Source organism: Pogoniulus pusillus, chromosome 22 (genome assembly GCF_015220805.1).
Source record: "Pogoniulus pusillus isolate bPogPus1 chromosome 22, bPogPus1.pri, whole genome shotgun sequence".
Classification (NCBI taxonomy): domain Eukaryota; kingdom Metazoa; phylum Chordata; class Aves; order Piciformes; family Lybiidae; genus Pogoniulus; species Pogoniulus pusillus.
In genome coordinates this window covers 2,516,879-2,532,052 of record NC_087285.1, presented here as the reverse complement: position 1 = coordinate 2,532,052, position 15,174 = coordinate 2,516,879, and the positions used below count along the sequence as shown (strand labels likewise).

Here is a 15,174-nt window from a genome sequence, read left to right as displayed (position 1 = left end):
GTGGCCTCCTCTGGCCCCTCTCCAGCATCTCAAGCTCCTTCTTGTGCTGGGTTCCCCAGTGCTGGAGGCAGTGCTGCAGTTGAGGTCTGAGCAGAGCAGAGACAGAAGCAGAATCCCCTCCCTGTGCTGCTGCTCTCCCTGCTCTGGCTGCAGCCAGCACACAGCTGGCTCTGGGCTGCCAGTGACCAGTGCTGCCTGCTGGGCACCTTGGCACCAGCTGACAGCCCTGAGCCCTTCTCCTGCAGACTGCTCTCCAACCACTGCTCATGGAATCACAGAACCAGGCAGGGCTGGAAGGGAGCACAAGGAGCAGGCAGTGCCAACCCCCCCTGCCATGCCCAGGGACACCCTACCCTAGAGCAGGCTGCACACAGCCAGCCTGGCCTCAAACACCTCCAGCCATGGGGCCTCAACCACCTCCCTGGGCAACCCATTCCAGCCTCTCACCACTCTCCTGCTCAACAACTTCCTCCTCCCCTCCAGCCTCACTCTCCCCACCTCCACCATTGCTCCATTCCCCCCACTCCTGCCACTCCCTCACAGCCTCAAAAGTCCCTCCCCAGCTTTTTTGGAGCCCCTTCAGCTCCTGGCAGGCCACAAGAAGGTCTCCTGGGAGCCTCCTCTGCTCCAGCCTGCACAGCCCCAACTCTTTCAGTCTGTGCTCACAGCAGAGCTGCTGCAGCCTCTCAGCATCCTCCTGGCCCTGCTCTGGACACTCTCCAGCATCTCCACAGCCCTCTTGGCCCAGGGGCTCCAGAGCTGGATGCTGGACTCCAGGTGAGGTCTCAGCAGAGCAGAGCAGAGCAGAGCAGAGGAGGAGAATCCCCTCCCTCCACCAGCCACTTCTCCTGCTGCTTTCTTTCCAAGCTGCCCATTTCCCCTGATCTCAACCCTGCTTTCTAAACCACTTCCACTGCCTTTAGGCCAAGGGCAGAAGCTTTTGCTGCTTGCTCTGTGAACTGCCATGGGCCAGACACTGTCAGAGCCCTCCCTTTAGGGAAGGCAACCAACCTCTGCAACCAACCTGCACCTGATGATGAGTGATGCCACTGGGTGAGACAAGCCTTCATTTGGGGACACACCAAACAGGTGAGGCAAGTGATGTTGTAAGGCTTGCTGAGGCCACTTCTGTTGCCTGCACTGCCCCTGTCATTACCCTTCTGATGGGCACAGCACCACAGAATTAAGCAGGTTGGAAAAGACCTCTGGGATCTTTGACTTCAACCTCTCACCTGTGCCTTCTCATTAACTGAATCATGGCACTGAGTGCCTCAGCCAGGAGCTTTGGCACCACAGAACATAGGTAGCTTGCAAACCATTGCCTCTCATCCTATCACCATGTGCCCTTCTGGACAGTCCCTCCCCAGCCCTCCTGTGGGTCTCCTTCAGACATTGAGATGCAGCTCTAAGGTCTCCCTGGAGCCTTCTTTTCATAGAATCAAGCAGAGAGCCCCAAGCTCATCCAGCCCAACCCAGCCCTATCCAGCCATAGGATCCAGCAGGTTGGAAGAGAGCCCTAAGCTCATCCAGCCCAACCCAGCCCTATCCAGCCACAGGATCCAGCAAGTTGGAAGAGAGCTCCAAGCTCATCCAGCCCAACCCAGCCCTATCCAGACATAGGATCCAGCAGGTTGGAAGAGAGCCCCAAGCTCATCCAGCCCAACCCAACCCTATCCAGACATAGGATCCAGCAGGTTGGAAGAGAGCCCCAAGCTCATCCAGCCCAACCCAGCCCTATCCAGACATAGGATCTAGCAGGTTGGAAGAGACCTCCAAGTTCATCCAGCCCAACTTAGCCCTATCCAGACACAGGATCCAGCAGGTTGGAAGAGAGCCCTAAGCTCATCCAGCCCAACCCAGCCCTATGCAGTCATAGAATCAGGCAGGTTGGCAGAGAGCTGCAAGCTCCCCTAGCCCAGCCTGGCACCCAGCCCTGCCCAACCAACCAGCCCATGGCACTCAGTGCCCAGCCAGCCTTGGCTCCAACCCCTCCAGCCACGGCCACTCCACCCCCTCCCTGGGCAGCCCATTCCAGTGCCAATCACTCTCTCTGCCAGCAGCTTCCTCCTCACAGCCAGCCCCAACCTGCCCTGCCACAGCTGCAGCCTGGGGCCCCTTCTGCTGCTGCTGCCTGCCTGGCACCAGAGCCCAACCCCACCTGGCTACAGCCTCCCTGCAGGCAGCAATCAGCTCTGCCCTGGCACACCTTGAGGCTGTGTCCACTTCTCTGTGTCCTTCATCCATGCCTAATATCTCTGCTTCAAGATGTTGGTTTGCTGCTGCCCAACACACTGCCAGAGACTGCACCCAGCCTAGATGACCAGAACTGGTTACTGAACCCCTAAATCCCAGCATGGGGGAGGTTGGAAAGGACCTCCTCTGCTCTGAGGATTGGCTCCAAGTGTTGGGGCTCTGCAGCCTGGAGAAGAGAAGGCTTAGAGGAGACCTTAGAGTGGCCTTCCAGGATCTGAAGTGGGCTACAGGAAGGCTGGGGAGGGACTATTGAGAAGGTCTTGAAATGAGAGGAGGAGGAGGGATGGGTTTGAAGTGGCAGAGGGGAGATTGAAACTGGATGTCAGGAAAGGGTTCTTTGCAGTGAGAGACTGGCACAGGCTGAGGGTGGTGAGACACTGGCACAGGTTGAGGGTGCTGAGACCCTGGCACAGGTTGAGGGTGGTGAGACCCTGGCACAGGTTGCCCAGGGAGGTTGTGGAGCACAGAAGCACAGAATGTGATCAAAGATCACATTCTGTGCTTCTGTGCTCCACAACCTCCCTGGAGGTGTCCAAGGCCAGCTTGGATGAGACCTTGAGTGACCTGTTCTAGTGTTGGAACTGGCTGAGCTTTGAGATCCCTTCCAACCTAAACCATTCTATGAGTCTATGACCTCTGGACATCCTCCAGCCCAACTCCCCCTGCTCCATCATGGCACCCACAGCAGCTTGCCCAGCAGCACAGTGCCCAGATGGGGTTGGAAGCTAAAGCAGGGCACCCACAGCAGCTTGCCCAGCAGCACAGTGCCCAGATGGGGTTGGAAGCTAAAGCAGGGCACCCACAGCAGCTTGCCCAGCAGCACAGTGCCCAGATGGGGTTGGAAGCTCTCCACACAAGGAGACTCTCTCAGCAGCCTGCTCCAGGCAGCCCTCCAACACCCTCACACCAAACAGGTTTCTCCTCCTGGATTCTTCCAGCTTGTGCCCTGTCCCTGGGCACCACTGACAAGAGTCTGGTGCCAGCCTCTTGCTGCCCACCCTTTAGCTCTCACTGGGCACGAGCAGATGGATGATCTGAGGCCAGTTTGCTGTTACCACCCTCAAATCCTAGGTGAGCTGTCAAGTCCTTGGGCCAAGCTTTGCAACTCATGGCTCAAGAGTGGGGAAAAACCCTTCCAACTTACACCATTCTATGAGTCTATGACCTCTGGACATCCTCCAGCCCAACTCCCCCTGCTCCATCATGGCACCCACAGCAGCTTGCCCAGCAGCACAGTGCCCAGATGGGGTTGGAAGCTAAAGCAGGGCACCCACAGCAGCTTGCCCAGCAGCACAGTGCCCAGATGGGGTTGGAAGGTCTCCACACAAGGAGACTCTCTCAGCAGCCTGCTCCAGGCAGTCCTCCAACACCCTCACACCAAACAGGCTTCTCCTTCTGGATTCCAGCTTGTGCCCTGTCCCTGGGCACCACTGACAAGAGTCTGGTGCCAGCCTCTTGCTGCCCACCCTTTAGCTCTCACTGGGCATGAGCAGATGGATGATCTGAGGCCAGTTTGCTGTTACCACCCTCAAATCCTAGGTGAGCTGTCAAGTCCTTGGGCCAGGCTTTGCAACTCATGGCTCAAGAGTGAGGAGACAAGAAAAAGACTCCTGAACATTAGAGAAGGTTTCTGAGCTTTCTTCTCTGGGCAAGAGACCTCCCTGATAGTGCCTCACAAACTGTGATCTGCTTGAAATCCTTGGCAAAAAGAGACAGCAAAGAGCCCAAGCTCCTTCAGGCACTCCCAGGGCCTTGAATCACATCACCCCAAGAAAGGTCTTGCCCAGGCTGAATAGCAATGAAGGGCTCCTCACACATCTGAAACACTCAGCTGGTTTTCTGCTGGGCTGGGGAGCTTTTGATGAAGGGAGTGAGAGAGATGAAGAGATTAGTGCCAGAGGAACAGCAGACATCACATTAGCAAGATGTTTGGAGCAGGAGCTGGGTCCCAGGCTCAGACAAGGAGTGGGAGTGGGGGTGTCCCTTCCAAGCAGGGATGGAGATTTGTCAAGAGCCTTCCCTGGCAGCAGGGAGAGCAGCAGGAGGAGTTTGGAGCCTGTGGAAGGAAAGCAGCCTGGATGGGAGCTGTACAGCTTCAGGCTTTCAGGTTGCTTGGGCTTTTGGGGATGTCCCAGAGGAGCTGGAGCAGGCCAATCTACTCCACTGCCCCCATGGAGCAGGATTGGTTCCAAGGGGGAGATTTGCTGCCCTCTTTAAGTGTTGCCTCTAAAGGCAGTTCTGTGGGTACCTGCCAAGGTCATAGAGTCATAGGATTGTGGAATCATAGAACCACAGACTCACAGACCCCAGCAGGTTGGCAGAGAGCTGCAAGCTGCCCCAGCCCAGCCTGGCACCCAACCCTGCCCAACCAACCAGCCCATGGCACTCAGTGCCCAGCCAGCCTTGGCTCCAACCCCTCCAGCCACGGCCACTCCACCCCCTCCCTGGGCAGCCCATTCCAGTGCCAATCACTCTCTCTGCCAGCAGCTTCCTCCTCACAGCCAGCCCCAACCTGCCCTGCCACAGCTGCAGCCTGGGGCCCCTTCTGCTGCTGCTGCCTGCCTGGCACCAGAGCCCAACCCCACCTGGCTACAGCCTCCCTGCAGGCAGCTGCAGGCAGCAATCAGCTCTGCCCTGAGCCTCCTCTGCTGCAGGCTGCACCCCCCCAGCTCCCTCAGCCTCTCCTCACAGGGCTGTGCTCCAGGCCCCTCCCCAGCCTTGCTGCCCTTCTCTCAACACCTTCCAGCACCTCAGCAGCTCTCTGCAAGGGAGGAGCCCAGAGCTGGACACAGCACTCCAGGGCTGGCCTGAGCAGTGCTGAGCACAGGGGCACAAGAACCTCCCTGCTCCTGCTGCCCACACTGCTCCTCAGCCAGCCCAGTGGTCTCTGGGTATTTGCCTCATGCCATGTTTAGAGGAGAGCATTTTGCAAGCAAAGAAGGGCTCAGAAGGATGTTTGCCTGCTGGGGCAGGGACATCTTTAGGGACCTCTGGGCTGTGAATCCCACTATGGATGTAAATGATGAGACAATGCAGGAGCCTTCTCCTGCCCTCCTAGCAGGTCACTGCCACAAACATCCTCTCCCACCCACTCCTTCCTGTGAGCACCCAAAGAACCCAGGCAGGAAGCAGCTCACACCATGGGAAGGCTCTGATGAAAACCAAGTAGGAGATGTTTGAAGGGATGCTGGAATGTTGTTGACCTGCTCCTTGGTCTGAGCTCCTCTGGTGCTCTCAGCCACACAGCTGAGCCAAGAAGAAGGGAAAGGCAAAGGCAAAGGGAAAGAGAAGTTAAAGGGGAAAGAGAAGTTAAAGGGGAAAGGTAAAGGGAAGGGGAAAGGGAAAGGAAAAGGGGAAAGGGGAAAGGGGAAAGGGGAAAGGGGAAAGGGGAAAGGGGAAAGGGGAAAGGGGAAAGGGGAAAGGGGAAAGGGGAAAGGGGAAAGGGAAAGGGAAAGGGGAAAGGGGAAAGGGAAAGGGAAAGGGAAAGGGGAAAGGGAAAGGGGAAAGGGGAAAGGGGAAAGGGGAAAGGGGAAAGGGGAAAGGGCAAGGGGAAAGGGCAAGGGGAAAGGGCAAGGGGAAAGGGCAAGGGGAAAGGGCAAGGGGAAAGGGCAAGGGGAAAGGGCAAGGGGAAAGGGAAGGGGAAGGGGAAGGGGAAAGGGAAAGGGAAGGGGAAAGGGAAGGGGAAAGGGAAGGGGAAAGGGAAAGGGAAGGGGAAAGGGAAAGGGAAAGGGAAGGGGAAAGGGAAAGGGAAGGGGAAAGGGAAAGGGAAGGGGAAAGGGAAAGGGAAGGGGAAAGGGAAAGGGAAGGGGAAAGGGAAAGGGAAGGGGAAGGGGAAAGGAAAGGGGAAGGGGAAAGGAAAGGGGAAGGGGAAAGGAAAGGGGAAGGGGAAAGGAAAGGGGAAGGGGAAAGGAAAGGGGAAGGGGAAAGGAAAGGGGAAGGGGAAAGGAAAGGGGAAGGGGAAGGGGAAAGGAAAGGGGAAGGGGAAGGGGAAAGGAAAGGGGAAGGGGAAGGGGAAAGGAAAGGGGAAGGGGAAGGGGAAAGGAAAGGGGAAGGGGAAAGGAAAGGGGAAGGGGAAAGGGAAGGGGAAGGGGAAAGGAAAGGGGAAGGGGAAAGGAAAGGGGAAGGGGAAAGGAAAGGGGAAGGGGAAAGGAAAGGGGAAGGGGAAGGGGAAAGGAAAGGGGAAGGGGAAAGGAAAGGGGAAGGGGAAAGGAAAGGGGAAGGGGAAAGGAAAGGGGAAGGGGAAAGGAAAGGGGAAGGGGAAAGGAAAGGGGAAGGGGAAAGGAAAGGGGAAGGGGAAAGGAAAGGGGAAGGGGAAAGGAAAGGGGAAGGGGAAAGGAAAGGGGAAGGGGAAAGGAAAGGGGAAGGGGAAAGGAAAGGGGAAGGGGAAAGGAAAGGGGAAGGGGAAAGGAAAGGGGAAGGGGAAAGGAAAGGGGAAGGGGAAAGGAAAGGGGAAGGGGAAAGGAAAGGGGAAGGGGAAAGGAAAGGGGAAGGGGAAAGGAAAGGGGAAGGGGAAAGGAAAGGGGAAGGGGAAGAGAAGTTTAAGGGAAAATGTAAAGGTAAGGGGAAAGGGGAAGGGGGAAGGAAAGAGGAAGGGGAAGGGGAAGGGGAGGAGAAGTTGAAGGGAAAAGGTAAAGGTAAGGGGAAAAGGAAAGAGGAAGGGGAAAGGGAAAGGAAAGAGGAAAGGAAAGGGGAAGGCAAAATGAAAGGGGAAGGGAAAGATAAGGTAAAAGGAAAAGGGAAGGCAAAGGCAAAAGGTAAAGGGAAAAGGAAAAGGAAAAGGAAAAGGAAAAGGAAAAGGAAAAGGAAATCCTCCAGGGTGCAGCCTGAGACCTCCAGAAAAGCCCAGAAATCCAAAGACAAGGTCAGTGTGGGACCTACTAGGGGCAGGCTGAGCTGAGCAGCAGCTGACCCTGGCTGCCAGAGGTGAAACCAAGCCCAAGCTTCGCTCAGGTTGGACTGCTGGATGCTGCAGCTAGCACCAGAGGTGGCATGAGGGGGACCAAAGTGCCAGAGGAGCCTTTTGTCCCTGAAGCCAGCCTCCTCTTCTCCCATGTTGAAAGCCTCCCTGCCTCAGCTGAGCAGCCTGGCTGCTTCCCAGGGCACAGAGGGGACTATGGGAAGAGCATCTTGGTTTTCCCAAGGGCAGAGCTTGGGTTGTGTAACTCCAGCTGGGACAGGCCAGCTTGAAGGGCAGGCTGTGGGAGCAAAGGTGTCCTCTGCAGATGGGCTGTGCCCAGGCTTCCTTGGGCAGGTTGCTCTCACCCAACAGGTCAGGTGGGAGGAGGAGGAGGAGGAGGAATGTCCTTTGGGCTTGGCACAGGGTTCAGCTCCAGGGACAGCATTAAGACAGAGCTTTGGCAGGGAACCAGAGGGGCTGAGCACCCCACAAACCATCAATCAGAGAATCATAGAATGGTTCAGGTTGGAAGAGACCTCAAGGATCAGCCAGTTCCAAATCCCTTGACATAAGCAGGGGACACTTCTCCCTAGAACAGGTCACTCAAGGCCTTATCCAACCTGGCTTTGAACACCTCCAGGGAAGGAGCATCCACAACCTCCCTGGGGGTTGAAGGGGAGCTGCAGCTCTATGTGACCCAGCCCAGCACACCCCACATGAGTCAACCCATCCACAGGCTGCACAACTCTCACGGACACAATTCACACCAGGGAGCTTGGGTGGACACCAGCACACAGCAGCCACCTCTGCATTGCTGTCCCACACCCTCCTGGACCTGCCCTCCCCACCCTGAGCTGACACAGTTCCCAGACACAGAGCAACTTCTCCTGGCCCCTTTGCTCCATTGCATCCTGCAGCCCACAACATCCCACCCCCTCCTGCCCTACATCAGGCACCCTCTCATTACCCCAACCTACTCTCCATTCCACCTCAGAACATCCCAGCTCTGTCCTCACCAGGGAACACCTCTGAAGAAGGTGCTCAAGAAGGACAACAAAGCTGGTGAAGGGTCTAAAGAACCAGGACAAGCAGCAGTGGATGGAAGCTGCAGCACAGGAGGTTCCAGCTCAGCACAAGGGGGAACTTCTTGCCTGGAAGGGTCCCAGAGCCCTGGCACAGGCTGCCCAGAGAGGTTGTGGAGTCTCCTTGTGTGGAGCCTTCCCAGGCCTGTCTGGATGTGTTCTGTGTGCCCTGAGCTGGGTTGTGTGGTCCTGCTCTGGCAGGGGGCTTGGTCTGGATGATCTCCTTGGGTCTCTTCCAGCCCCTGACATCCTGTGAGCCTGTGAACAAGTCTTAGGAGAGGCAGCTGAGGGAACTGAGGGTAGTGTGAAGAGGAGGCTGAGGGAGACCTCATCGCTCTCTACAGCTTCCTGGAAGTATCCAGGGCAAGCCTGGCTGGGGCACTTAGTGCCATGGGCTGGTTGGTTGGGCAGGGCTGGGTGCTAGGTTGGGCTGGGTGAGCTAAGAGCTCTCTTCCAGCCTGCCTGAGGCTATGACTGGGCAGGGCTGGGTGCTAGGTTAAGCTGGGTGAGCTTGGAGCTCTCTTCCAACCTGCTGGAGTCTATGACTGGACAGGGCTGAGTGCTAGGTTAAGCTGGGTGAGCTTAGAACTCTCTTCCAGCCTGCCTGAGGCTATGACTGGGCAGGGCTGGGTGCTAGGTTAAGCTGGGTGAGCTTAGAGCTCTCTTCCAACCTGCTGGAGTCTATGACTGGGCAGGGCTGGGTGCTAGGTTGGGCTGGATGAGCTTGGAGCTCTCTGCCAACCTGCTTGAGTCTATGACTGGCCATGGCTGGGTGCTAGGTTGGGTTGGGTGAGCTTGGAGCTCTCTGCCAACCTGCTTGAGTCTATGACTGGGCAGGGCTGGGTGCTAGGTTGGGCTGGGTGGGCTTGGAGCTCTCTGCCAACCTGCTTGAGTCTATGACTGGCCATGGCTGGGTGCTAGGTTGGGTTGGGTGAGCTTGGAGCTCTCTGCCAACCTGCTTGAGTCTATGACTGGGCAGGGCTGGGTGCTAGGTTGAGCTGGGTGGGCTTGGAGCTCTCTGCCAACCTGCTGGAATCTATGAGTCTATGACAGGAGGTTGCACTGAGGTGGGGGTTGGGCTCTTCTCCCTAGTCTCAGGTGATAGAAGGAGAAGAAATGGCCTGGAATTGTGCCAGGGGAGGGTTAGGTCAGAGAGAAGGAACAACTTCTTTGCTGCCAAAATGGTCAGGGATTGGCACAGGCTGCCCAGGGAGTCCTCATCTCTGGAGGTGTTGAAGAAAGGTGTGGCCATGGCACTTGGAGCCATGGTTTAGTGGCCATGGTGGGGTTGGGTTGACAGCTGGCCTGGATGATCTCAGAGGGCATTCCCAACCCAACCAGGCCTGTGATTGTGCTCTCTTCTGACTGCATCCCACCCTTCACTCCACCCACGGCCTCCTTAGCTGCTTTCTGGGAAGAGGGACCCCCAAAATTCCTGGGGACACCTCCCATGGCAGGTGATGCCCCAGGAGTTGGGTGGTTGGTGCAGCAGGCTGCAGGCAGGTCCAGGAGTGCAGGGAGCAGCACTGCAGCTGAGAGCCTGACCGAGCGGCACTGGGAATATCAATCAGCGAGGCTTGGAGCGGGCACTGCCCACACTGCCAAGGCTTTCATGGCATGGAGCAGCCAGAGCTGGGCTGGCAGAGCCTGCCAGGGACCCCACAGCCCTCTGTGCCAGGGCCAGCAGGTCAGGAGAGAATAGGAGAATAGGTCACTGCCTGAGCAGAGCGCAAGAGGGATGGAGAAGAGAGGATCCAGCCTGAGAGTGGAGGGCAAGAGGAAGAAATCCTCCAGATCCAACTCTGTGCTCACCACACAGCTAGGCTGGCAGAGCCTGCCAGGGGCTCCACAGCCCTCTGTGCCAGGGCCAGCAGACAGCAGGTCAGGAGAGAGTGGGAGGGATTGGGAAAGCAACAGGGAAAGGGAAGGTCACTGCCTGAGCAGAGCACGAGAGGGATGGAGAAGAGAGGATCCAGCCTGAGAGTGGAGGGGATGAGGAAGGAGAAGTCCTCCAGATCCAACCCTGTGCTCACCACATGGATAGGCTGGCAGAGCCTGCCAGGGGCTCTACAGCCCTCTGTGCCAGGGCCAGCAGACAGCAGGTCAGGAGAGAGTGGGAGGGATTGGGAAAGCAACAGGGAAAGGGAAGGTCACTGCCTGAGCAGAGCACAAGAGGGATGGAGAAGAGAGGATCCAGCCTGAGAGTGGAGGGGATGAGGAAGGAGAAGTCCTCCAGATCCAACCCTGTGCTCACCACACAGCCCAACACTGGCTGCAAGGGAGAGCCTAAGGGCGTGAGAAGAGAGAGGAAGAGGAGGGCAGGGAGGAACGAGCAGCGTCTGACTCAGCAGGGTAAGAGGGAACTGACCAGAGCTGCATCTAAGCAGGCAGCCCAACCTGGTGTGAGGAGCCTTGGGCTGGTAGCCCAGGCTGAGTGAGCCTCCAAAGCAGCAAAGGATGAGGGCTCAGGCACTGCTGGGGACTGTCAGGCAGGGGGGACTTGGTGCTCCCCTCAGCAAGGCAGAGAGGGTGAGCACCACTGCTTGCTTACAGAGGGGTCCTCACCTGGCCAAGGCTGCAGGATGCCCACCCCCTGCTGTCACCCCCTGCTGCCACCCCCTGCCACCTTCAGGCTGTGTACACTCCGCTGCCACCACTCCAGGCCTTACAGCTCATGCACAACCCTGTGCCACCTCTCCTCGTGGTACCCAGCGGGTACCCCCTTCCACGCCACCTCCCACAGCAGTACAGGCTGCCACCTCCTCCAGGCACAGGAGCTGTGTCCCTCCTTGTGCCACCTCCTCCCAGATGTGCATCCCCTCACATCTCCCACCCCTGATGCACGGCCCAGGCATGTGTCCCCACCATGCTCCTGCCACAGGCACCTCGCACCCCTTCGTGCCACCCTGCTGCCACCTTCCCCACACGAGCACAGGCTGAGCACACCCTGCTGCCACCAGGCTGGGCTGCAGTGGCACCCTGCTGCCACCTCCTCCTGCTCCACAGCCTGCACACACCCAGGCTGCCTCCAGCTCCAGGCCAACCTGCACCACCAGCCTGTGTCCCAGGATGGAATCTCTTCACGTGGAGGTCCCAAAGACCTCATGGAGCTTTACATCCCTCCCTACCCAAAGACCTCATGGAGCTTTACATCCCTCCCTACCCAAAGACCTCTTGGAGCTTTACATCCCTCCCTACTACAAAGCCAAAGACCTCTTGGAGCTTTACTTCCCTCCCTACCACAAACCCAAAGACCTCTTGGAGCTTTACATCCCTCCCTACCACAAGCCCAAGGACCTCATAGAGCTTTACATCCCTCCCTACCCAAAGACCTCATGGAGCTTTACATCCCTCCCTACCACAAGCCCAAGGACCTCATAGAGCTTTACATCCCTCCCTACCCAAAGACCTCATGGAGCTTTACATCCCTCCCTACCCAAAGACCTCTTGGAGCCTTACATCACTCCCTACCCAAAGACCTCATGGAGCTTTACATCCCTCCCTACCCAAAGACCTCATGGAGCTTTACATCCCTCCCTGCCCAAAGACCTCTTGGAGCTTTACATCCCTCCCTACCACAAACCCAGGTCCCAAGCACAGACCTGCCAGGAGCCAGTGTACATTTGTGTCTTGCCCACGAGGCTCTCAGCATCCTCCCCAGCTCCCCAGAAGCCACCATGGTATGTCTCCCACTCCCCTTAGCTCCCCCAGCTCCCACAGGCACCCCAGTGAAGCCACTCTGCCTTCACAGTTGGTTTGCCAAGCCCAGCCACTCTTGCCAGCAGTAGCTTAGCCCCTGGGACCTCACCACCGTGGTCCCTCCTGTGGTCTCCTGCAGCTCTGAGCCAAATCTGGCCCAAGCACAACAGACTCCAAGAGCTGACCTGTGATGCCTGGGAGCTGCTCCCAGCACAGTGTCTTCCCAAAACTGGGTAAAAGTGAAACAGGGCAGGTCCCCTCCAGGACCCTCAGCTCCACCTGCAGCTCCTGGCTGGATCCATTTATCAGCTGGTTCCACCTGAATGACCTTGAGCAAACCCAGCAAGCCAGGAGGGGAGGAGGCTTTCCCAGACACCTGCCAACACCTAAACCTGCAGTTTAAAGAGACTCCAAGCTAAATCCTGAGACAAGACAATTTCAGCTCTGGCCATTATGGTTACAATATTCCTTCTCCTCTCCTTCCCCTCCCCTGCCCCTGCCCTGAGAGTAATTAATGCTCCACAGCCTGCAGGCAGGGGCAGCCTCCTCTGCAGCATGCTGAAGCTAACATCACTCCAGCAAGCTTCTCAGGTGGTGGTGGTGTTTGGGGGGGGCTAGGGAGACCTGAGGCTGTCTTGGCTGGGAAAGATGCATTGAATCCCTTCCCTCCCCCCCCTCCACACACACTTCACAGGAGCAAAACAAGCCCCAAAGGATGGAGCCTGGGAGACAAGAGGCAGAAGGAAGGAGCCGCTCCCCACGCTGGCTTTGGAGAGGTTGGGTTCTCAGCCCAGGTTCATCAAAGAGGACGAGGGAAGGAAGGGAAACGTCTCTGAGTGAGTTCCCAAAGGGAAGCAGATAGCAAGGCTGAGCCAAGCCCTCAGACTGCCCTGCCCAGCCCTGCAGGAGCCAGTTATTTTAGGTGGTTGCTGGTGTCTCCTTTCCTCCTCTGCAGCCATCACATCTCCCCTCAGGTCCCAGCCCTGCCTGCCTAGGAGGCCCCAGGAGGCTCAGACACTTCCTGGACGGGTTCAAGATAAAACCTTCTGCTGTTAGCAAAACAAACGAGGAGGCTGTGAGAGCCAAGGCTGGCACAGGTCTGAAACCACCAAAGCCAGAACCACTGGTTCCCCCAGATAAGCAAATATCACCTAGCACCACTGCTCCTCTGCTCCAGCAGCCTGGTGAGGCTGGTTGGAGCCCTTGGGGAAGAGGTGAAGCTGCCATGTGGTGGCCTTGGGGATGGCTGCCCCAGTTGGAAGGCACAGCCGTGAGAAAGAGGAGGGAATGGGCAGGGAGGGAGTGCCAGAGATGTGATGCTTGACTGGAGAGACAGGGATGTAAGACAAACCCACCCAGGGTCTGGGGAAGGGATGCTGACCTACTCCTGCCTATTAGGACCCATCCTCTCTCCAGCCTGCTGGAGATAAGAGCCTGAGCAAGCCTCAGGGCAGCATCATCACCCCCAAGCTGCCCTCTGGGAAGGGCAGAGCCATCTTTAGAGGGAGCGTGGCTGCCTGGCTCCATCACCCTCCCACAGCAAGCCTGCCTGGAAGGACCTCTCCTTTGCTACAAGGGTGCTCATCACATCCCAGGGTGGGGAGCACCCTGCTTGGGGTGCTGCCCCCCTCCCGGCACTGCTGACGCAGCAAGACTCCATCCGCAGCAGGGTGCGTCCTCATTCTGGCACTGCAGTGGGTGGGGGGTGGGCATCTGCCAGCCCTCACCCGCTGCATTTGGGTCATGCTAGCCAGGCACAGCCTGGAAGGGCTCTGCTCTGCCTTTGGGACATGGGTGGGGCTCAGCAGGAGGTGGGGATGACCCAGGGGAAGCTCTTCAAGGGGAACGTTGGGGTGGAAGATGGCTGAGGCTGGCTGGTTTATGGCTCACACTGTCCCCACGCCTACATGGGTGGGTGTGCTTGGCGTGGGCTATGTCTGTCCTGGCAAAGCCAAGGGCCTGGAGGAACATTGGCCAGGCAGTGCCTGGTGATGGGAGATGTCAACGTGAGGAGGAGGAAGAAAGGGAGTCAGTAGCATGAAGCCTCTGGGCTGACCACACTGGGGCACAGCGGAGATGGCAGTAGATGGCTTTGTACCAGACGGTTGGGCCCCTGCGAGCATCACTTCTGGGCACCGTGGGGCCTGGAGCATTCCCGTGGCCAAGGGCATGGAAAACTAGGGCTGGGAAGGTGCTGGCAGCCAGGCCCTGGTTAGGGGAAGCAGGGAAAATAAGGCACAACGGCTCAAAAATAGAACACTTTATTGAAGTCAACTCCAACAGGGCAGCTGAGCTCAGCCCCGCGGCAGGAGCCCAGCCTGCCGCTCACGGGGTGGGGGGGTACAAAGGAGGGAGCGGGGGTCTCCAGAGGGTACAGTGCAGTGGGAGAGGGAGTGGTCCTCACCCACGGGGCCCCAGGAAGAAGGCAAAGCCACAGGCACTTGTCACCCCCTCTCCCTCTTTAGCTAGTTAAGGATAGACCCCGACAGGCGCCAAAGCAGAGACGTGATGCAAGCTAACTGGCCAAGCCAGCCCGAGGAAAAGAGGATCCTGCAAGCTCCAGCCTCATCCCATCACCTCCTGGGACAGCTCCAAGCTCCAGTGCACACCAGCGAGCAGCCCTTCCCAGTCCACAGCCAACTCCTACCTCCGCCCTGCCCCACTCACGCAAGCAGAAACCCCCTGGGCTAGACCAAGAGCAGTGTCCCAACGGCAGCACGCAGCAGAGACACCCCCCCCCTCAGTGCCCCCCGCCATGCCCAGAAGGAAGCATCACCGCCACCAACAACTCCTCTCCCCCTCCGTGTTGGCTCCCTCAGAGCCGCAGCTCCAGGCCCAAAGCTGGCACCAAGGGAAGCCCACGGTTCTCCCCGTGCCCGCTGCGGCAGAAGGACCAGAGCCTGGAGGAAGCCAGAGCCTGAGCCTGAGAAAAAGGCAGTGCTTTGCTCCTCCACCCAGCCCCACCTGCCTGGGCAGTCACAGAGGGTGCAGAGCTCCCTTTATTTGGTGCTCAGCCACACCAGCAGAGCCGGGCTGGCAACCCCTCGCTGCCACCCAGACTGGGGCAGAGCTGGAAACTCTGGCTGCCCAGAGCTGTGGCAGAAGCAGGACCAGTCTGGTCTCCCCAAGCAGAGGGACGGGTGGCAGGGTTGGGCATTGCCCTCCTCGGTGCTCAAAGAAGACCTGAGCCAGTGGGATTCCTTCCCCAGAGCTCCACATGCAAAGACAACACTCATGCAGCTC

The 15,174-nt window shown here is 58.1% G+C and overlaps 1 protein-coding gene across 2 annotated transcripts in view; it reads right to left on the bottom strand.

Moving 5' to 3' along the window:
* PCDH1 (protocadherin 1) overlaps nucleotides 1-15,174 on the bottom strand; it is a 107,307-nt gene that overhangs the window by 74,980 nt on the left and 17,153 nt on the right. The gene's annotated exons all lie outside the window — the stretch shown is intronic.